The sequence below is a fragment of the Elgaria multicarinata genome, chromosome 2, assembly GCF_023053635.1.
Source record: "Elgaria multicarinata webbii isolate HBS135686 ecotype San Diego chromosome 2, rElgMul1.1.pri, whole genome shotgun sequence".
Taxonomy (NCBI): Eukaryota; Metazoa; Chordata; class Lepidosauria; order Squamata; family Anguidae; genus Elgaria; species Elgaria multicarinata.
The window spans coordinates 85,617,893-85,640,708 of record NC_086172.1 but is presented as its reverse complement, the minus strand read 5'-3'; the positions used below and the strand labels follow the sequence as shown (position 1 = coordinate 85,640,708).

General features: G+C 43.5%; 1 protein-coding gene across 1 annotated transcript in view; it reads left to right on the top strand.

The window, feature by feature from the left end:
- The first annotated feature begins 745 nt into the window (after positions 1-745).
- Positions 746-22,816, top strand: part of HRAS (HRas proto-oncogene, GTPase) — a 61,148-nt gene continuing 39,077 nt past the window's right edge. Inside the window, exon 1 of the mRNA XM_063117071.1 lies at positions 746-1,140. The gene's annotated coding sequence lies outside the window, so the exon portion shown is untranslated. The remainder of the gene's footprint in view (positions 1,141-22,816) is intronic.

The window sequence follows — 22,816 nt, the reverse complement described above, 5'->3', positions numbered from 1 at the left end:
TTTGTGCGATTCTCTCTCCCACCCCGTTTTCCAATCAGGCGGGTGTGGTCTTCTCACACTCTGTTCATTTCGCAGTCTGGCACTTCGCCTCATTCCTCCCAGTGCAGGGAAAGGAAGCAAGAGAGGAGACGACAGTGCAGAAACAGGCCTCCATGGGTAGAGCCGCCGCCTGAGAAACGGAGAAAAGGCGGGGAGAGCGGGAACAGACACGACGCAGCCAGGCCCCGTACAGAAAAGAGCCTTTTCTGATGATTATGAAGATAGAGGAAGGAAACGGGGAAGGCTAGCGAGCGAAGAGCTGCCTAGACGGAGACGGAGAGAGCCAGGGATAGAGGGAAACATTCGCCTAGCGAGGGAGGATAGGGCGAGGAAAGCAGCCCTTGCTTGACTGGAGGAAGCGGCGAGCTCTAAAAATAAGCTCCACGAGAGGCAATTCCCCTCGCTCGCCGCGCTACACCCGTTTCCTCCCTCCTTCACTCGAGCCCCCACAGACCTCCCAGCGCCCAGGCCAAGGCGGCGGCGGTAGCAGCAGCGGCGGCGGCAGCGGAGGGCGGGGCCAGGGGAGAAGCGAGCTCTGGGCGTGATTGGCAGGTCCCGCAGCCCACCACGAGGTCGGAGTAGCGGGGGAGCCGCGGCCGGGCGCCCGAAGGTTGCGCCAAAGCACCTATCAGCTGCTCCGGGAGGTTGTGAGTGACGAGTGGGCGGCGAGCGGGGTTTGGGTGTGTGCTGCTGGCTGCCTGGGGCTCGCCTTGTGCTGCACACGCACTCACGCACACACATTGTCCAAGGAGCCGCCGCCGCCGCCGCGGTCACAGCAGCCTGCGAGCGGGCGGGCGCCTGGGCGTTGGGTGCCAATGCGGGGAGGGCGCTGCAAGCAGTGGGCTCCGCCGCCGCCGAGGTGGAAAGTTCATCCCTGCGCCGGGGCAACGGGGAACTGACGAAGAGCGAGCAGCCTCCTTGCAGGCGAAGGGGCCCCCGCCTCAGGGATCTATCCACGCGGAGGCTTCCAGCCCCCACCCCATGCAAAGTTTGCAATCTCCCCCAGGCTGCCTTTAAGACGCCCAACTTGCTCCCCTCGGAAGGCGCCGCGCTGCTCTTCTGCCTTGCAAAGGAAGCAGATCCGCGGGGAGCGGACAGTTGGTGAGTAAGCCCCCTCCCCTAAATTTTGCTATTTTGGGGTGGTGGTGGCTGGGAGTACACTCTCCTCCCCCCCCCCCCCACGGCTGGTTCCTCTTGCTTGTAAACTAATTCATTAGTAGCGGCGAGCGAGAGAACAGGAAAGGCAGCGCGCTGTGGGCGTCCCCCGACTCTTCTCACCCTGCTGGGAATGTTCAAGGGGCGGCGGGTGTTGTAGAAGCAGGAGGCACTGCAGTGGCACGGGCGGCGTGTCCCAGGGAGCGTGTGTCGACCGTGGGGAGCTGCTGTGCTTGCTGCTAGCCAGCCGCAGCCTGGCGTTGCAGAGCTGGGCTTTTCCTGAGCCGGGGGGGGGGGGCTTTTTCCTGTAACTCGGTTGAAACTGCAGCAGCTGTAATCCCGAGTCTCCAAAGTGAGCTCTGAAGGCCATCCCTCCCACCCCAATAGCTTTCTTTATTTTCAACTGGAAGGGAGTCCCCCAGAGTCCTCAGGAGAGGGTGGGGTGGAGATGGCAGTTTGGGGTGGGTGGATAGCAAGGCGTTTTGGACGGAGGAATCCTCAGGGGAGGGAGGGGTCGTACTATCTAACGAGAAAGCAACAGTGGCTGCGGGTGTGAGGGAAATGGCCTCGTGTGTGTGTGTGTGTGTGTGTGTGAGTGAAAGAGTGAGTGAGTGAGAGAGAATCGGTATACAGTGGGGTGTGTCTGACTGTATGTAGACTTGGTGTAAGGGTGGGGCAGCAGTAATGTGCTAAGAGGATGGGGTGGGAAGAAGCCACTTGTATTCTTCAGACATGTGGGTTTCATTCTCTGGTTATTGACTCCTCCCCTTTGTTGTTGGGCCTTCACTTGTAAAATTCGATTTTTGTTTTTTAAAACGTGATTTTTCACAGCTATCTGTCCACTGGCTCCATACTTAATAGAACTATGGGGCAAGATTGGCCAATGTTTGCCTCCTGTGCCCCATTTCAGTAGCCACTTTATTGCAGGCTCTAATGGCTGTGGACCTGCACTTGTTTGCCTGAGGGCATTCTGCTCCCCGGTAACATTTTTATGCTGCTCTCTGGAATCTGCCACCATGTTTGGGATTAGGGGGTGGGAAGGTTAAGAATCACCTGCTCTCCTGTCTCCCTAACTCCGTTTACAGTGACTCTGCTTTCTGTAAACACTTCCTGTCAGCCCAGCGAACATTGGGGGGGGGGAATGGGAGGGGCATTGCATCCTCCAGAAGAAACCCACAGCCAGCTGTGACACTTCCTTTGCCTGTTTTGTTTTTTCTTCCAGAGTCTTTGTCCTCTTGGCTTTTTGCCAGGCCTATGGATACCTCTGCATTTCTTATCACTCATTTTTCTGGCATCCATCTCCAGTTTAGGGAGTGGTCTGAGATTATAGTGAAGTAAGTTTATCCACAGCTGCAGATCTAGGTGGGTGCTGATCTCTTTGGCATATGAAAATACCAACTCTGACTCTTGATTCCCATTTATAGTTCTGAAAGGCTTGAAGGGAGAAGGACTTGGTTAACGCCAGTGCTGTCTCTGTCTCTCCTGCCTTGGAGGTTCTTAATCTTTCCCTTTGATCTGGGTTGCTTTCCAGCCTGTAGTAGGTAGCCTTTTGGTATGACTGTGCACTGAGTGAGGAGGGGTTAACATGGCTTCTTTCCTTGCTAGTTGATGCCACTCCCAAACTGTCACTGGAGAATAGTTCCTTGGGACTCCAGTTCTCTTAGTTAATGGTGGGGGAAATCCTAGGAGCCTAGTTGTCCAGGAACTTAACTTTGTCATGCTGCGTGCCTAGGAATGTGACCTCCCCACAAGAGCCTTTGTGATGAATGTTGCCTGCTGGATTTTGAGATTTGCTTCTGCCACTGCCTAAGCATTTGAAACAGGTTTCCATCCTTGCTTGGGCTAAGCAATAATGTCTGCCTATACTGAGCCAGGAGAGGAATGTGTTTATTCCCTCTAGAAACAGTGTATGAGAGATTCACATCCTGTTGCTAAAGACAAAAGCTGTTCCAGGCAGTGGGATCTGGCCACTGACGAAGTGTGTAGTGGCTCCCAATGGAACACTGTCTTCTTATTCAGAACCCACCTGTGAGCCCCACCCATGAAAGCGGATGTTGCGGATGCTGCTCCTGGGGCCCCTGGTGTCATGCTGCTCTCTCTGAACATTTGGCTTTCAGCAATCCACTAATCTGGCGGGGCTGTCCAATGTGACATTTCATTTGCGAATTGAAAATCATCTAGAAAAAATAAGCAGTTGTTTAACATACTAAATATATCTGATTGTTAAGAATCAGAAAAGGCTGAGCTATGCAGCCATTACTCAAATACATGTGCGTGTTGCTGCAGCTTCTCCTTGGGGATGGACCGAGGCTGCTGCCTTATGCACACTTACTTAGGAGCAAGTCGCATTGAAATAAGTAGGACTTGCATCTGAGTAAACATGCATAGGGTTGTATTTGTTAATCTAATGTAGTGGCATTGTTAGGCTTCAAAAATTGTTCTTCCGCTTACGTTAATCAGTTATGAGGTCCCTTTCTCTTGATTAATGGATTAATGGGGAAATAGTTGAAAATCAAAAGTTTTAAAGCATAGCTTTGTGCTTACAGACTGAAATAGTTTAAATTACTGACTATATGTTTTAATTGTACATGTTTTAATCTTGTAAACTGCCTTGAGTCCCAGTACTGGGGAAAAGGCGGGATATAAATAATAATAATAATAATAATAATAATAATTGTTTGAGATACTATAAGGTAGTGGTGACGAACTCATCTTCATAAATAATTTGGCCTAGAAACAGTGGTTTGTTTTTTAAAGAGAGGTGCTGGGTCGGGAATCTACCCAGAAGCCATATCCCTGCCCTCAAAATCCTGCCCCTTAATCCCAGATGGTAAAGACTGGCTGCAGTTTTTCTGTGGGGAAGGAAATTCATGCTGTATATGTGGAAGAACACACATTATTTATATTTTATATGATAAAGTCCTGGCATTGCAAAGCAGGTTCAACAGCTGAGCTCTGGCTGAAATTAAGGTCTCATTCACATGATCATGGGGGAAGGGAAAGTAAATTATCCACGGAGTGGGAAGGGGTGGAAAAACCATGATGTGTTTATGCTACACACGGCCGTTATCCCACAGAGCCCCATGGTTTACTTACCCCTTGCCATTCTGTGCATAACTTCAGAGCCTCCTGCCACAGTGCCCACATTTCCAAGTGGTCGCTGCAGTGCGACTCAGGCTGCAATAGCCTCCCCAGCTGCCACCACCACCAAATGTCCATGGCGGTAAGAGAATTGCTGGAAGTGGCAGTCACTCTTGCCGGGTGGGCTTTATGGTTGCTGCCATATTTTTTTTAAAAAAAATTGTTCTGAGCCCCCAAACCCACGAGGTTCTTGTCATATGACATGGGAAGCACTGCGGATGCCTGCTAACCATCTTGTAGCAGACCCACTGTGGGAAGGGAATTCTCCCACCACACGCCATGATAACCCACTATGGATCATGTTTTTGAGTGATCTATGGTGGGTTAGCATATTGTCTGAAGAGGCTGTAAATCTTGCCTAGGCAATGAAAGTTCTTTCTCTTGTAAGGCAGAGCTGAGATATACTGATGCAGCATTTCAAAACAGCAAGAGTATTTTTTTAAATGGTGGAAATGAGAAATGAGGCTAGCGAAGGTATTCTACTAATTTTGTGTGTGGATGGATGTTACCATGAGGATGGGTTTATTACACTTTACTGGCATCATTGAGAGCCAGTGTAGTGTAGTGTTTAAAGTGCAGGACTGGGGCTCAGGCGAACTGAGTTCTAGCCCCCACTTGGCCATGAAGCTTCCTTGGTCAGTTTGGGCCAGTAACCGACTTTGTTCAGACACTCTAAGCCATGGTGGTTAAGCATTTTGAGCTAAACATTATGTCTTAGCGTGTCATGTGAATCATGACTTCTCCTGTTGTGTGAACCATCCCTAATCATGGTGGCCATAACCACGGTTTAAACACACTCGCTAACCATTTGCTACAAAAGGTTTAGTGGCCTAACCATGGCTTAGTGTGTTGTTTGAACAGGCCCACTGAGTCTCCCAGCTCAAGATAAAATGTGGGGATAAAATGGAAAGGAGCAAGATTGTGTAAGCTGCCTTGGGTTCCTTGTAAGAGGAAAAAAGGTGGGATATGAATGTAATAAATAAATAAATCTAAATGACTTGTGCTCAAGGTTTGGAAAGAGTTCATAACAAGATAAAAAGTTTTTAATAGGGAGGAGCTCTTGTGGAAGGTTGAAATTACAATGAAATGGAGGAAAAGGGGAACTTTGGGTAATGGAAAAAACATGGAGACTGTTTCAAACAACTTTTTATTGATAAATGTGTATTAAAATAGTTTGTTACATATTATTATTATTATTATTCGATTTGGCAGCCTTTCTTGGAACTTCTGAATGTCTCTTGAATTTTAATGAGGTCTTGGTACCTAATTGGCTACGTAATATATTTTCCTCTCTCTCAACCTACCATTGTGAGCATGTTGCTAGGCACTAAGTCCCTAAGAACTCATTTGGATTTAATTCTGAGTAGATTATTTTTAGGATTGTGCTATCATATTCTTTCAGCATATTCTTTTCATTCATTTCAGCTGTGGAGTTACACTAAAAAAAATGGGCAGGAGCTGAGGTTAAAGGGTGTGTCCTCTCTTATTTAAAATCCTTATAGTTCAATACTATGCATGTCTACTCAGAAGAAAGTGCCATTGAGATTAATTGAACTTTCAGGCAAGCATGTATAGAATTGTAATCTTAGACTCATTTCTATGAAAATAAATTCTCAAAGTGACATTAAAAGATCCTGCGTTCATATTATTGTTTCCGGTATCAAAGTCTACCACCATCACTAAATATATGCTTTAATTTTTTCCATAATCAGGATATGATTAATGAATAGACACATTTTGCTTTGTTCTGAATAATTTTCTTAGAAATGAAGTTCCATAAGTAGCATTTAAAAATAAATAAATGGATGGGTGGAAATGTAAGATAGGACAGAGTCCGACCAGAAGAAAAAGTGGAGGCCTGCATGGCATGTGTTGTTCAGAAGTGGGCTGGCCTGCTATCTTTCCATGATATTTTCTTGCACACTTGGATTTGGGCACTCCTATTTTGGAGAACTATGGCCTGAAATGAACTTTTTCTAGCTGGTAATTAGTTACCCAGCATAGCTGTTTGCCATGCTCTACAGCAGGGGTGCAGAAACTCAGGCTCGAGGGCCAAATCTGGCCCACCTGGGTTCTGCCTCCTTTCCCTCAGGTCTCAATCATTTGATTGTTTCTTGGCTTCCATGCAGTTTTTCTCCCATTCTAAAAGGTTGAAATGCCTTTCCCAAGGCTATTTGAAGTATTTTCCAATTCCTTTTGCCATAGACATGGAAGGGCTTATTTTCAAAAGAAGGGTGTTCTTAAAAAAAAAATAGCACTAGAAAGAACGTTAGAAAATGATACTTTCATTGTTGAGTGAAAGAATAATATATGATTGAATGTTTAATTTTATATTAGTTCACCTATATGATTCTCTAAACCAGCTAATTGTGCTCCCTTATTCCATAAACTAAGGCAGCCTTCCCCAACCTAGTCCCCTTCAGATGTTTGGACTATAGTTCCTAGCACTCCTGATCATTTACATGCTTGCTGGGGCTGATGAGAATTGAAGTCTAAAACATGTGAAGGGCACCAGGTTGGGGAAGGCTGCCATGGACACTTTACATTTTCAAAGTGCCCCTATACCAAACTTGGTTAATTTAACTCACATACTGTCCCATCTCTTCATAGTGTCCGTAAGGTTGCAATTGTATACACCAGGAATGGGGAGTGTGTAGCTCTCCAGATGTTGGACCTCAGCTCCCATCATCCCTCACAGTTGGCTATGCTGGCTAGGAGGGATTGGTGTAACAGTCCAACAACATCTGAAGGGTCACATGTTTCCCATCCCTGCTGAACACACTTATCTGGGAGTAAATCCTATTGAACGCCATGGGATTTACTTTCCAGTAGATGTATATAGGATTGCACTGTAAGTCTTGTTTCTATATTTTACAATAGAGGTGCATTTAAAACACACACACACACACCAAACATCCCCTTCTACTCTGCCTTACTTATCATGTTGTCAACCATGGAAAGAAACATTCTTTCCATGCTCCTTCACCTGCCCTTTTTTTATTTAACCTTACAGGCACTGAATTTCCCTCCCTTCCCAATTTAATACTAGTCCTCCATAAACAGAGTAGATACCAAAGGTGGCCATTAAATGTTGCCCCTCATATGATGACCTTAAAGAATTATAAGGAACCACAATGAACTTCTGCAGCAAGGAAGTAGGGAGAGCCAGTCCTGGGAGCAGACTGGAGAGTTGATGGATGGTGAATCTCTCTGCCCTGTGGGAATTTTGATCCCTAGCCTCCTACAGCCTCCTGTTGTTACATTTGAAATGATAGCAAAGGGGATCTTGGATGTGGCACTGACAGTTGTAGGTGATGTTTCTCAGAATGAGAGAAGACAGCCAGGTGGAAATTGTTGGCTGGATTAGTATAATTCCTAGGAAATCTAAGCCATTGATTTTTAGTTTCTAGTGCATTTAGGACATACATTAAGTTTCTAGAAATAATCTTTCTTGAAAGGGTAATGCTTTCAATGCAAGCCAATGCAGCCACAGAATGGTATCTTTGGAAACGCTCCTATTGTGTATTCAGAGAGATGACATCATACACTAGGATATGCACAAGAGAACTTTATATCTGAAAATCTAAAGTGCTTCGAACTTAGAATGTTTCTTCTCATAGCCACATTTCACTCTTCCATCTCTCCTCTCTTCTACTCACTGGAATCTTGGGAAATGATTTAGGAAAGGGTATAAAGCTAACGTCTTGCAAACATTTAGTCATACAGCCCAATCCTATGCATGTTAACTTGGAAGTAAGCAATGCTGTATATAAGGGGAGTTACTTCCAGGCAATTGTGCATAGGATTGCAGTTATATCCTTGCAGGGGATAAAATAGTTTGTACTGCGAGTTTCACACATTACCAACAAGAATTCCAAGGAATAAAATGGAGGTGTTTCACCAGTAGACACTTTAGGAGAGGACACAGTTAACAGAAGATGAAAAGTGTAAAAGGGTCAAACATATTTAAACTTCATTTGCTTTCAATACAGTGGTTCATGTCCTATGGCATTTTCATAAACTTATCGAGATCATTGAAAGTCATAAACACATGTTAGGCTAGTTAATTGATCTCTTTCACACTGTCAAATAATATATTGAATCCTATTCTGCATTGCTTCTAAACTGTAAACTATGGTGGATAATTGCATTATTTTTCAGTGAGAACATTACTGTTATGTTAAATTGCTACTTTTGGAGTGCATTTCCTCCTTACTTTTATCATAACCTTCACTTTTCCCATGCTGTCATTTTTATTACCCCAGTGTGTTTCTCTATGTGTCTTTTTTGGAAAGCTTCTTCCCTTTCATCTCATTATTCTCTTGAGTGTTGTATATTCTAGGTATATTTAAGTAGGAAGTAAATACTATTTAACTCAGTAGAACTTCTCAGTAAATATGTTTAGGATCAGACTGAGCCACAGTTTTCGCACATCTCTAAAAAGCAAGTTTTAGCCTTGCTTTGTCTCTTTCTGTTGTTTGAATGGGTTCGGAGAACACAATATTCAAAGGTTGATTAAATAGTGCATGATAGACTAAATAGTCTACCGTTGACTATTGTGTTGTCTGTCCGGCAAAAAAATACACCGTAGTTCGTTATTTCTGTGAAATAACCAACGCAAATAATCAATGTTGTGCAGAGTTGACTATCTGCACAACCGTGGATTATTGTGTTGTGTGGCGGGTTCCGATGATTATTTCACATGCCTACAGAGTTGCGAGGCAAGAGCGGCAGAAACCCTCACTGCTCTTGCCCAGTGCAGCTCTATAGGCATGGGAAATAATACCCAACTAGGAAGTGTTTGGGGAGCAGCCAATCATGCCATCCCTGAGTGGGGCACCACCAATTGCAGTGCCCCATGTGTTCCCAGGCACGTGCACATCCCTTCCCCCCTGCCATGTGATCCATCTGGATATTGGCTTGAAAGGATGGAAAGAGCTCCTTCCATCCCCTTGAGCCGATATCCCAATGGTTTGCAGGGTGGGGGATGAAGGATGTCTCCTGTGGTTTGGCATGTAATGTCAAACTGCATGAGAGATCCTTCTGCCAAGAGCACCCTCCTGCACCCTGCCTTTCTCATTCACCACAAAGTTCTGGGGATGGGGCGGGGGGACACTAGGAACTCCTGCCACTGTGGCAAGAGTTCCTAGTGTCCCCTTCACCAACACTTTGTGGCGAAGGAGGACTAGATGCAGGATGAGAGCGCCCACCTGCATCCTGCGTCACGCCCTCCTTTCGTCATTCGTTGCTATGGCAAAGGGCGATGAAAGATGCTGTCAGGAGAACTCTCCTGACAGCATCTTCTGCAGCCCTCTCCATAGCAACAAATGGCAAAAGGAGTCGGCATCACAGAGTGATCCCATCCCCTGTCGGGATAAGATCACTCTTCCCTGCCTCCTCCTTGTTGCTATGGGGAGGGTGGCAAAAGGAGGAAGTAGGGGATGAGATCACTTCACCCTGCCCCCTCCTTGTTGCCATGGCGGGGGCGATAGAGACAGGACGTGCACGAGGCGCCCCACCCAGGGATGGGGGCACCACAATTGTCCTATGCCGCACTGGTTCCCATGGGAATCCCCCTTCATGCTGGGTCACCCCACCATCGGAACAGGAGGTGGAGAGCTTGGTGCCAGGTACTGACAGTGGGGGGACCCACCACGAAGGGGGATTCTCATGGGAATGAGTGCCACTATTTAGTGGGGAGGACAGAGAGGGGGTTGGGATGGGCAATAGGGGCAGGACGGTTATCATTTCTGCTCACTGGAATAGCACAAGAGCTCTGCTGAAGGTAACTTGTTGGCACTGATTTGGTTTTAAAACTTGCAAATAGAGTGTAACCTTTAAATAGTCAATCCCATGATAATAGTCAACTCCATGGATGACTATTTAGGGGGATACCCAAGACAAAATGCAGATAGTCATGCATGGAGTTGACTATTAGCACAGGGTTGACTATTGTGTCGTCTGATGTTGCTAATGCAGGAGAGAATATAAATGTACATTGCAGTTGAAGTTTCACATTTGCAGACTGATTTGAGCAAAAGCTCTCTTAAGCCTTGAGCTGAAAATGGCTGAAGTTTTTATCACTTCTCCTATTTTCAAATGTTCTGTAAACTGAACAATCTTTGTTCACGGAAATGACATCTTTGTCTGAGATTGAGTTCTCCCATAGGTCTCTCCTGCTGTTTAGTTGCATATATGAAAGCTCTGGGACTTCATTTGTCTGGAATGGCAAAGGGAATTTATGCTGCTTGATTTGTTGTATTGTTGGGATTCTGAGCACTTGTGCAGATTTTGAGAACATGGGTATAAAACTTCTGTTTTTCGTTTTCCTTCCTTAGCAAAGATCTGAAATGATGAGAAATGTTTAATCCTTTCAAAATGGAGACCTACACGAGAAGCTAATGTACTCCCAGCATAGTGGTAAGCAACATGTGGCCCTCCAGATGTTGCTGCACTGCAACTCCTATCAGCCTTCACCATTGGTGATGCTGGCTAGGGCTGGCGGGGGTTGCATTCTTAACAATATATGTAGGGCCACAAGTTGCCCACTCCTTGACTTTGGATCTTCTTATTTTCTGTAGGGAAGCCCTGGTGCTTTATTGTAGGGGTTTCAAATCTTGCTCAGAGGCAAGAAGAAGAATCTTAATCCTGGCTATATAGATTTCAAGTAAGATCCCATTCTCTTTTTCCCTTCTCCAGCAGAACTGGTTTGATTGACAGTTAGCAAAATAGAATAGGAATAGATGAGAAATTCGTTTGGTTCCCATTTCAATGCAAGCTTACTAAATTTGCAGTTCTTGAATCTAAACACAAACTGGAATGCCGTTTGCATGTATGGAAATCCATACATTTCCAAGATTTTTTTAAGTGTACAAAGGGCCATATTTAATAGGGTTGTTGCGCAAGCACCGATTCCCTTGTACAAGCGGATCTTTTGCTTGTTCAATGGAGATTGAACATTTCCTATAGGAAGCCCTGAAACAAGTAGAAATGCTTATTTTTGGATCAGGACAGGTTGGCATGCAGAGATTCTTTATATGTGTTTTGCTGTCCTACCCTTTTGCTGCCTTGCTCCTGGAAGTGCTAAATCTTTGTTGCACAAGTGGTGGGTCTCACTTGTGGAAGAGAATTGGAAGGAGCACAATGCCCATTTGATACTGCCTCCAAAATGCGTGCATTTAAAAACTGGACACAAATCCATTTTTTGTGAACCGCCCAGAGAGCTCCGGCTATTGGGCGGTATAGAAATGTAATAATAAATAAATAAAAATAAATAATAAATATATTTCAAAAATGCTCACATAAATGTGTATATTTACAAAAATGCACATAAAGATACGTTATTCATTATTTTTTGTGCAGACTAAAAAAAATTGCAATCCTATGTGGAATTGGGACAGAATGAACTTAATGTTGGAAAAATGAGAACCTGAGCAAAATAGATCTTGACAGGTTTGCCCATCTCTGTAGTAGAAGCAATTTGCTTCAAGCAGAAACAAGTGTTTGACCTGTAGAAGCACTATACTCATTTCTCATCCTCATGGTAAACAAGATATCTGTGTCATTACATGTAGCCAGCTAGGATATTTGCTACCAACAATTTGCTTTAGCAACCTTTGTTAAATTCAATATTCAATTTGGATTTTTTTAGTGGTAGGGAAGGGTTTAGGGAGAATATTTTATGTTGAATGCAGATCGTTGGTACTGACAAGACATGTCACATTCTGGTTCTCCTGTGTCCAGGTTGCCCTGCATGAGATTAGACTGCACACTACCTACACTACCCAAGATTAGAGCTTCAGTCCCTAACCAGGACCTGGCACAGGAACGTTTGCAGCTTCTGTAATGCAAGTCATTGCATGGACTCTGTCAGTGTTCAAAGGCAGCTGGGCTGTAGTTAGATGGGAGCAGGGCCAGCTGTGTGGCCTTTGTAAACTGACCCAAACACATAGCATCCCTAAGGGACTTTCTCATTAAAGTTTTGTGGACTTGACAGTGTTGTAGAAATGCTTTGTGCCATCTCTTTTCTACTGTAATGGGAATATGTCAATGGGGTTGTGTAGAAAGGAGCCGAGGACTGCAGTTGGGAGGGGGTGAAGGGGAGAGGACAAAAGATGATTTAGCAATTAATAAATAAATGAATAAACAAGGATGCAATTCTATGCATGTTTAGGCAGAAAAAGTTTTACAACTCCCAGTATTCCCAAGCTCATACTGTTGACTGGGGAATGCTGGAAGTTGTAGAGCCTTTCCCTCTCTAAATGTGTATAGGATTGCACCTTAAAAGGTCTTTTCCTTTGACCACCTCGGAGCAGTTTTGATTATTCAGAAACTTTGCTGGTTGAATTCTATTTTATTTGTTTAGTCTCCCAAATTCGGGTTCATCTTTTGCTGAGCAACGTATCAGTGATATTCTGAAGTTAGATATTTTAAAGAGCTTTTAATGTTGTTCTTCTGCAGCATCCCTTTAGTAATGGTTGTCCTCAGCATAATGCTCAATCATTTCCCTTATGTCCTTTCATATTATTGAGACCCCCACAACCTCCAGGTTTGAATTTCAGTCATGCAAGCCAAGCTTCATCTGTCATGGCTGGTTCATGCACTCTTAATGTGATGTGTCAATTTTCTACAATGTGTGGGTGGCTCAACTTAGGACCAAGTTACTTGAAAAATAATCCCCCCCTATATAGGCCCATTAGACTGGGGAATCCCAGTGCAGCACCCATGGGGACTTCCAACAGCACCTGCGAAGCTCTTCACTCCCTGCTCTCTTTAAAAATTTATTTTAATTAAAAAACATAGGGTGCCAGGTTCTTCTTCCTGTTCCTGAACCTGCTGCTGATCAGCTGTTCAGTGAGCAGGAAGAGAAGGAAAGAGCTCCTTCCTGGCTCCACCCAGGCTTCTTTTGTCCACACAGACCTTTCCCCTTGGCTCCCTCTTTCTCGCCACTCCCTTGCTATTTCTCTCCATCCAAACCCTTTCCTCCTGTCTCTCTCTCCTTTCCCTGTCCTTAGCTTTCTTCTTTCACTCCCTTCCTTAGTCCCTAGTCTTGCTCTTTCTCTTCCACTCACCCCCTTTTTCTTGCTCTTTCTCTCCACTTCCAGGCTCTAGCCTTGCTATTTCTCCCCCTTCTTTACCTCACTGTTTCTCCCCTCTCCTTGCCTTTAGCCTCACTCTTTTTCTTCCCCTTTGCCTTGCTATTTTCCCTCCCACCCAGCCACTGTGTCACACTCTGCAGAGTCCCATCTGGCAGCAATATGGCAATGGGCCTTCTCTGTGGGTGCCCAGAGATGGGTGCCCCTTCTGCGATAATCAGGCACCGACAATCATATGCTTACTAAAAACCTACTTGTTTTACTTGGCTTTTCCCAATCAATATCGTATCTAAATGGGGTTCTACTTTTAATGATGTTTTGTAGTATGTTGTGAACTGCTTCAGGATTTTTTTTAAATGGGAAATATAGATGTTCTAAATAAAAAGAAAGAAAGAAAGAAATGCATAGTATTGATTTGTAGGATAGTTCTTACATATTATATCACAAATGACGGAATTGTACCTGCTGCTTCACTGTACACAGAGAATTACTGGTTCAGTGGATGTGTGTAAACCATGAGTTGAGCCCTATCAGTTTTGCACAAGCAACATGTCAGAACATATTTAGCCCAGTATTGTTCAGCAGCCCTTCAAAGAACCATCTGTTCATAATGATAGTGTTGCCCTGGCCTCCTGAGCCAGCTACCTACCCATTATCTCCTTTTTGGCCTTGTAAGCTGGGAGGGATATGGGGCCTCTTCACCAACACTGGGTACTTCCTGAACCTCCTTAAGTTTCTTTGCCTGGACTGTAGAGGTAACTTAAGCAGAGTAGAATTATTCTTTAAACCAAGCAGTTGCAAGGACTTAGTATACATCAGGTTAGACAACCCAGTCACCTCCAGGTGTTTTGGATTACAGTTCCTATCAGGCCCAGCCAACATAGCCAGTGGTTAGGGATGATGGGAGTTGCCCAAAACATATCAAGGGCACCAGGTTGTTCATCTCCAGTCTACATGGTTACATCCTCTCCATAGGTTAAGCATGTGTTAGAATTGTCAATTCTTCAAGGGGCTGAGTTTAACAGCAGTCTGCTCTGCAGACATTGGCCTGTGGTAGTGTTTATCTCCATGCTGTGAAAAGCTTTACCTGCTGCTTTCTGCACATCAGGCTGCTCTTGAAGGCATTGGAACAGAATACATGATGGTTTCCTGTACTTTAAAGCTGGTCATTTGAAAACTCCCTAGCACAGCCTTCTCCAACCTGGTGCCCTCCAGATGTGCTGGACTACAACTCCTATCAATGTCAGCCAGCATGGGAGCTATAGTCCAATACATCTAGCAGGCACCATGTTGGGGAAGACTGCCCTAGTGTATGTAAGAGTGAAACAGGAGAGACCTACTTTCTTCAGAGCAATGACACAAAGTTTGGGAAAGGCTCCAGTATTTATGTGATCATTTTATTCATTTAATACCATGTGATTTTTCTCCACACTCTAGAAATACTAACATGAGGATGCAAGGGTACAGGAGACAATATTTGTAAATAACTATGTTAATGTTTTGCTGTTGGATCACCTAATTTCTTAAAAGATTTGTCATTTAAGTGAATGATTAATAACCCTGAATACAACAAATTTGGATATTTCAGTGTTGCTAGTGTGAGAATGCAGGCAACCTACATCCAGGCACTTAACCCAGCTATTCATGATATTACTACTTCATTCATCCTACATTAGGATCCGCTTAGTATTGGCTAACTTTATATATAAATTTGGTAATCACAGTTGCAAAGTATGGATGATCAAACCCTTTTCTTCAATTCATACCCCCCAAATTGGCCTCCAGTACCCTGGGGCTGATCTCATTTTGCTTGAAACTGCCTGTAAGCTTCTTGGCTGATATCTTAGTTTAGGTCTATAAGGCTGTAATCATGTATACACACTTATTTGGGACTAAGTCCACTTACACTTATTAGGACTTCTGAGAGTAAACCTAGAAATGGGTTGTAGAAATGCAGAATGGCATTCCTTCCTACCTAAGAAATAATCATTGGCTTGTGTAAATCCACACTGGGGTGATAAGTAAATAGCTTTTCAGTACCTAAGGAAACAGGCCTGATTGAAGAACATGGGCAAGTAAATGTTGCTAAAAGGTAGTTGCTGAATCTGGATAATCCTGCCATTCCTCTTCTTCAACCCCCACTGTTGGCTAATAGGCTGTAGGATGAGAACAGCCATTTCTGAAGCCTTTGTGAAACATGACTAATCAGAGACTTCAGCATACACAGAGCATGCCCAGGCTGAAAGCCAGTGTCTTTCCTCAGTGTAATCCTACCTCCATTGTTTTTCACTTCGTCTTTTTTCTGTTTTTGTATATTTGAAAACTCACAAGATTTCTACTTGCTGTGCTAGGTAGTGAGGTGGAGTGAATTTGTGAGGAAGCAACTGAAGTGGAAAGTAGGACAAGCTGCTTTCCAGGAAGGGCTGTGGTTTCTGTGTATGTAGAGCTAAGGGAGAAAGTGTTGATGTCCATTTCATGATTTGCTTAATGCCTTGTTAAATGTTTCAAAGGGTGGTGCACAGATAATGCTCCTTAGTGCATAACCATGAATGCAGATTCTGGTTGGCCATACCACCTTGGCCTTAACCATAGAACATGGCTAAATGTCGCAATAGGACTTGATGTGGTGAACACTGTTAAGGCTAATTTGGGTTCACTCTTGTCACCTGGAAAATGGTGTAAACCATTTATGGTAGGGATGGGACTGATTCTCCTGGTTGAAATTTTGTCTACTGTCCTGTATGACACAAATGTCATAGAATGTTGGTGAGACTGTTGCCAGGAATAAGGTAAGGTGGAAACTGAAGTACTGTGGATGTGGAAATTGTTGATCTGGAAGGAGGTTTGTAATTAGTTCTTGATGGTGTTGTACTTCCCTTGAAGAATGAAGTAAATCAGACCAAGTCTAGAAGAAATCGAGACCATCTATGGAGGCATGGGTGGTACTGGTAGCTTTTTACTAGCTTAGGCTGGTTTGACAGCTGTGCTCCGAATCTCGAGAAAATGGACTTTGTCTCGGTGACACATGCTCTGGTTATATCCAGGCTAGATTACTGTAACATGCTCTTTATGGGGCTGTTATTGAAGACTGTTTGGAACTGCAATTGGTACAGAAAATGGGAGCTAGAACTCTTCTGGGAGCTATGGCTAATATACACCAATTCAGTGCCAGTTGCAGTAGCTGCTTATCCATTTCCTGGCACAATTGAAGGTGCTGGTTTCAGTTTTTAAATCTTTAAGCAGTTTGGGATTGTCTAAAGGACTGCCTGCACACACATAAGCCTCCCCAAGCTTGGATATTGGCATTGGGAGGTCTTGAGCTTGGGCCTGCCAGTAAGAGATGCTAGATTCGGAGATATTAGGTGGCCTGCATATTTGGAACTCCTTCCCTAGAGAAGTCTGTCCATATGGCTTGTCACTGTTGACTTTTAAGAAAACTCTGAAGATGTTTTTATTCCAGTCAGTGTTTGATTAACATGCTGTACTTTGGAGAAAATATTTTAGCTGTTGCTGTTTAGCGGTTTTGAAATTATAACTTGTTTTATGTTTTTTAAAATGTATTTAAATCTTTTTTGTAAACTGCCTTGTGATGGCAATGTGTCCTTGAAAGCTGGATTAATAACTAAAATAAAATTCATACCTGTGTCTGGTAGCAAGCTCTTACAGCAGTGATTGCCATTGCGTGACCTTGGGTGTAGCTTTTTTCGTGGATTCTTTTCTGTAATTTTCACCACTCCAATCCTCAAATGAACACACTTTTTCTTACTTCCCTCTCTAGCTTGTCTCTTTCTGGAGTTTCTTCTGTACATGTAGACTAGAAATGATATTATATAATATGCAGAGGCGGTGTGATATCATTATCTGATTACGTTCTGTAGCATCATAACTGGAACCGTAATACTGGCAGCTGCTGTGTAATTCCATGCACACTAAATGTTTACATTAAACTATCGTGTTCTTGTTATTCTGTAGGCTAAATCATTTTGGGTGCAATCCTATGCAAGTTTAGACAGGAAATCTTACAACTCCCATTATTACCCAGCCGGCCATTGTTGTAGGACTTAGTTTTGTCTAATTGTGCATAGGACTGCACCTTTAGTGCAAAATTAATATATGTCCAACTCTTCAGAAGAGGATATTTTTACTGGCATTGATGCCATGAAGAATAGTTATTGTGTCAGCTTCCTCCTGGTTGTGCTGATGAAGACATTCAGACAACCTGCCATGGTTGCAGTGTGCTGTTTCTGACAACCATGAATTGTGTCATTGTATTTTGAAAAGTTAACTTGGATAGTCTCAGCCAGATACTTTGTTCAATCATTGTTTCAATGTGACACTGAAACTGCTTCAATGGAATGTCCTTAATATTTGTGCTGTCTCTGGCACATGGTATTCTGTGCCTCACCACCTGTGTGCTTATTCCTCATCTTCTCTTTTCAGAGACACTTGTATATGAAGCCAGTCTCACTTCATTATAACATTATGATACTTGGGCAATAAAACTTGCTACAAAACATTCAGCAAAATCCCTGCATATTTTCATAGCATCAGTTTTCTGTGTTGCATGGATCCTTTTCTAAGATTGGGTTTGGGACATGTTTGACATCTGCTAGTTGCTGAGTAGTTTTCATCTGTTTTTCTAGGGCATGCCTGGCTGCCTGATGTGAGGATCATGTGGAGTGAAGAGAGATCTTGGGGGAGCTGAGAACTCGTGTCCCCTCCCCCCTGGTGCCTCCTTGAGGTCATTCTGTAACTGACTTCATTACAATTATGAATCTAGAAGATTTCTCTCTTCTTGAAACACAAAAATATTTTCCTTCATAGGTCTTGATTCATTTGAAATAATCTTTAAATTGCTTCAAGGAGGCTTTTTCAAACTGGGGACAGCACTGGCTGCTGTGGTGTGCTGATTCTTTCATACGTGAATGCTTTGTGTAGCTTTGCCCCAATGAAGTCCTTATTAGAAATGTCATGTTGGATATTTCCTGGCGTTATTGCCTTTGTCACAGCATTAACTATGTTGCATGACTTGTCATGAAATGAAACCCCATGTTCTAAAATGATATCCTTCATCTTTGAAACATTGGTGAACACTCTGTAACATTTGGACCAAGTGAATTCATGGTGCTTTCATCTTCTTGTTGCTATGTCTGTACACCACAGATGGTTAGTTTCTTTAACCAGTCTGTCCCTCTCATCACTGTCATGTCTCTGTTCTCATGTTCTATTTCATGTTCAGGAACAATGGAGCAGAAAGAATTGTCACTTTAGTTCCCACAAAAGTCTCCCAATTGAAGAGCATACCATGGGTTGGGAATGGTGTGCTGAAGGTTCTTTATCTCTGGACAACACACTGGACTCAGATGGGCCTAGTTTGTATGGTCGTGAGCAGGGAAATATTTGTTAAGTTCTTCCTGGTCTGAAAAATGCAGTTTCTAATTTGCTTGCCTTGAAGCTCTTGCATGTCATAGGATGATCTCTAACTGCCTTCTGTAGTTCAGCAGAAACTTTACCATTCCTTGGCTCTTGCTCCTTGCATCTTGCCAGGTAGATTTGCCCTTTCTGTTGTGCATGTAATGCTCTTACGTATCTCCATTGACATTTCATCCTACTGATCATGAATGGCCTACTTACCTGCTTGATGATGTGCTTCTTCAGTGGGGTGTTTCTTCCACATTTCATTGAGGAGCAGAGTGCCACTGATGTTACCAATTGTGCTTTCATAGAATAGTAGAACTGCCTGTCCTCCAGCATTTGATGGACTCTTGTTAGAGAGGACATGCCTGCTTCTATCCACAGCTGGCCAAGTCCATTCCCTTCAATATATTTACTCAGGGCTTTTAGGGAAGAAAGTATTTTGTGGAGTTCTCCTGTGCAAAGGAGCCTTTCATATCAAGACATAGTTCTCCCTAAGTCTGGGGCAGTTGTGAGATAATCTAGATTTGTTGCAGGGCTCAGAATTTTGGTGCTCAACTTTGCAGGAGTGGTGGTGGATTCTCTGAATCCCTGCAGAGTAATGGTTCTCTGATTTCAGGTAGCCCAAAGCTTATGGTGGAGTTCGCAGCTCCCATTCTTCATTAATTTCTAATGTATTGGGCATGTTCAAACATTGTGCAGGGGGATGAAGCCATCGTGGCTTCTCCTCCGCCCCACATGTGCCATGCACACAGCCATCAGTTGCATAATTCTCTGTGATGCAGTGCAAGTTGGCGTGACCCCTTCACTGATGCCAAGAAACTGTTAATGCAATTAACATGCAGTATAATTGCATGTTGGACTTTGACTAGAGAGGCCCTACTCTATTATGAAACTCGCTGGATGGTTTGGCATTAAGTGGGACTTCCTTGCCTATCTCAAAGGATTCGTTTGGGAGGATAAAATTGGATAATCACATGTATGTGACTATGGGAAGACACTAGTTCAGACTTCTCAACCTGGCACCTTCTGGACATGTTGGACTACATCTCCAATCATCCTCTGTCAGCATCACCAGTGTTAGTTGAAGATCATGAGAGTTATAGTCGAACACATCTGGAAGGTCATAGGTTGGGGAAAGCACCACCAGGCTGTGTCCTGAGTGAAATAAAGCAACCGTCTCTTGGTGGTTAGAAGTTACACCCAGCTCTTATTTGCGTGCGTGTATCATTTTTGTTGTTTACTTTAAATGTGATTTTAGGACATCAGTGAGGGTTTGAAAGCATCTCTTTAAAAATCATAATCTCAGGAGTTGTATTCTACATGCCATGAATTACATGGATTTAATTGATGGCCTGGACTATAAACCATTATTGTGCAAGTGGGAATGTTGGTGCCTAAAAATTCAATGTGTATCAGTTGTGACAGCTTTATGTCATTGGAATGGCACCATCTCTTAGTTGCTAAGATCTGACCTATTTTGCTATAAACTCTTTCTTAAAACTCATTTGTCACTATTGGCTGTCATTGAACACTTGAAGGTTGATTGATTTGGGTCACATCTCTGGTTAATAGAAACTAATGAAGTGGTTCACAGAATAAGTGAAATAATTAAAATACCCAGTACAAAAATATTCTGTTAAGATATACGTATTTCTTCGATTCTAAGACGCCATCGATTGTAAGACGCACACTAATTTCAGTACCACCAACATAAAAAAAGCTTTGATTCTAAGAAATAATAAATGACCTGCGATTCTAAGACACACCCCGTTTTTAGAGATGTTTATATGGGGGAAAAAGTGTGTCTTAGAATCGAAGAAATACAGTAGTACTCAAGTTAAAGTATGATATGACTGAAGATCTGTTTAGCTTTTCAGTTGGTGAAGTCTCTGCCTCCTTTTGTACCTTTTCATAGCATATATGGAGAATAACTGAAGGGGTAGGCCTCCAACTTTGGTTTTTGTGGTTGAAGCCAAATCTTATTAATAGCTATGTGTATATTTACCTGTGCAACCCTAAGTAGAAAGAAGGAACCAGAAGGGAAAACAGAGCATAAAGTAAAACAAGGAGATGCTCAATGAATATGAGTTTTAGAAATACCAAAACTGAGAGAAAGAAATGTCCTCTTCCCCAATGTATAATGGATAAATTCTTTTTGCCTATAGAGTTCTTAAAGGGGACTGTATGTCTTTCCAGCTTCACATTAATAGAGCTTGATTTAAATTTTTAATTTTTTCCAAGTGGAGTATTGCTTCTTGCAAGATGACAAAGAGGAAGAAAAAATAAGTGTGTTACATCAGCAGGCTATAGGTAAAGTTCTCTGGACTGGAGCTGGGTGGAGTGGCTGTTAAAGGCTGCAGAAAGGTATAAGGAAATGCCATCCTCAAAGAGCCAATTGCATCCAAGCAGAGGGGAAATACTTGCTGGTGGTTCCTCTGCAGCTTGTGTGAGTAAATTGGAGTTTCTTCCTAGGCAGGGGTGGTAGGCAGGGACATTGGTAGGCCTTGGCCCCTGGGTCCCCGGACCCAAATCTATTTCCCAAGGTCCTGGATTTATTTTATATTATTATTATTATTATTATTATTATTATTATTATTATTTACATTTCTATACCGCCCAATAGCCGGAGCTCTCTGGGCGGTTCATAAAAATTAAAAACATTCAAAGTATAAAACCATAATATAAAATACAATAAAAAGCTCAACCATATAAAAACAGCAGCAATGCAAAATTATGAATTTAAAACACCAAGTTAAAATTTATTTATAGACTGTTAAAATGCTGGGAGAATAAAAAGGTCTTCACCTGGCGTCTAAAAGCATATAGTGTAGGTGCCAAGCGAACCTCCTTAGGGGGGTTCATTCCACAGCTGGGGTGCCACAGCAGAGAAGGCCCTCCCACCCTCACTTCCTTTGGCAGGGGCTCACGGAGAAGGACCCCTGAGGATGACCTTAGGGTCCGGGCAAGTATATACGGGAGGAGGCGTTCCTTCAGATAACCTGGCCCCAAGCTGTTTAGGGCTTTAAATGGATCTATTCCCCTGAGACCTAAGTGATACCAATGGAAGGCTTTCTTCTCAGCTTAATTGCCATTCAGGGGGCAATTTCCTAGGGGGCTTGCAGCTGGGGAAGGAAGGGTTCCCCCATCCCACATACTGCAACTACCCCAACCTTCTCCCTGCATGGATGCATAATGGGATATTTTTCTTTAGCTCAGCTGCTTTACGGGGCAAGGGTAGATTTTCATTACCATGGTGAGGGAAGGCTCACCCTCAGAGCCCCCCAAAGGCTCTCCTCTGTATGATAATTAAGCTAAAAAGGAATTCCATTAATATCAATGGAAAGAGTGGGCCCTGAATCTTTTAAGTGACGAGCAATACTCATAAGTACATAAGAGCTATGCTGGACCGGTCCTAGGGTCCATCTAGTCCAGCACTCTGTTCATACAGTGGCCAACCAGGTGTTGACCAGGTACCAACAAAGCAGGACATGGTGCAACAGCACCCTCCCACCCATGTTCTTTAGTAATTGGTGCACACAGGCTTATTGCCTTGGATACTGGAGGTAGGACATAACCATCAGTGCTAGTAGCCATTGATAGCCTTCTCCTCCAGGAATTTATCCAACCCCCTTTTAAAGCCATCCAAATTGGTGGCCATCACTACATCTTGTGGTAGTGAATTCCATAATTTAACTCTGCACTGTGTGAAGAAGTACTTCCTTTTATTTGTCTTGAATCTCCCACCAATCAGCTTCATGGGACGACCTCCGGTTCTAGTATTTTGAGAGAGGGAGAAAAATGTCTCCCTGTCCACATTCTCCATACCATGCATAATTTGCCAGACCTGGTAGCCTCTCTGTTTTGAGTGTAGTTGTTCACCATACCTCATGCAACTACAGATGGAAAGTCAAGGGAAGAGTGCTCATAAGTAATGTGAAGCTACACTACTAGAAAAATTGGTATGGAAG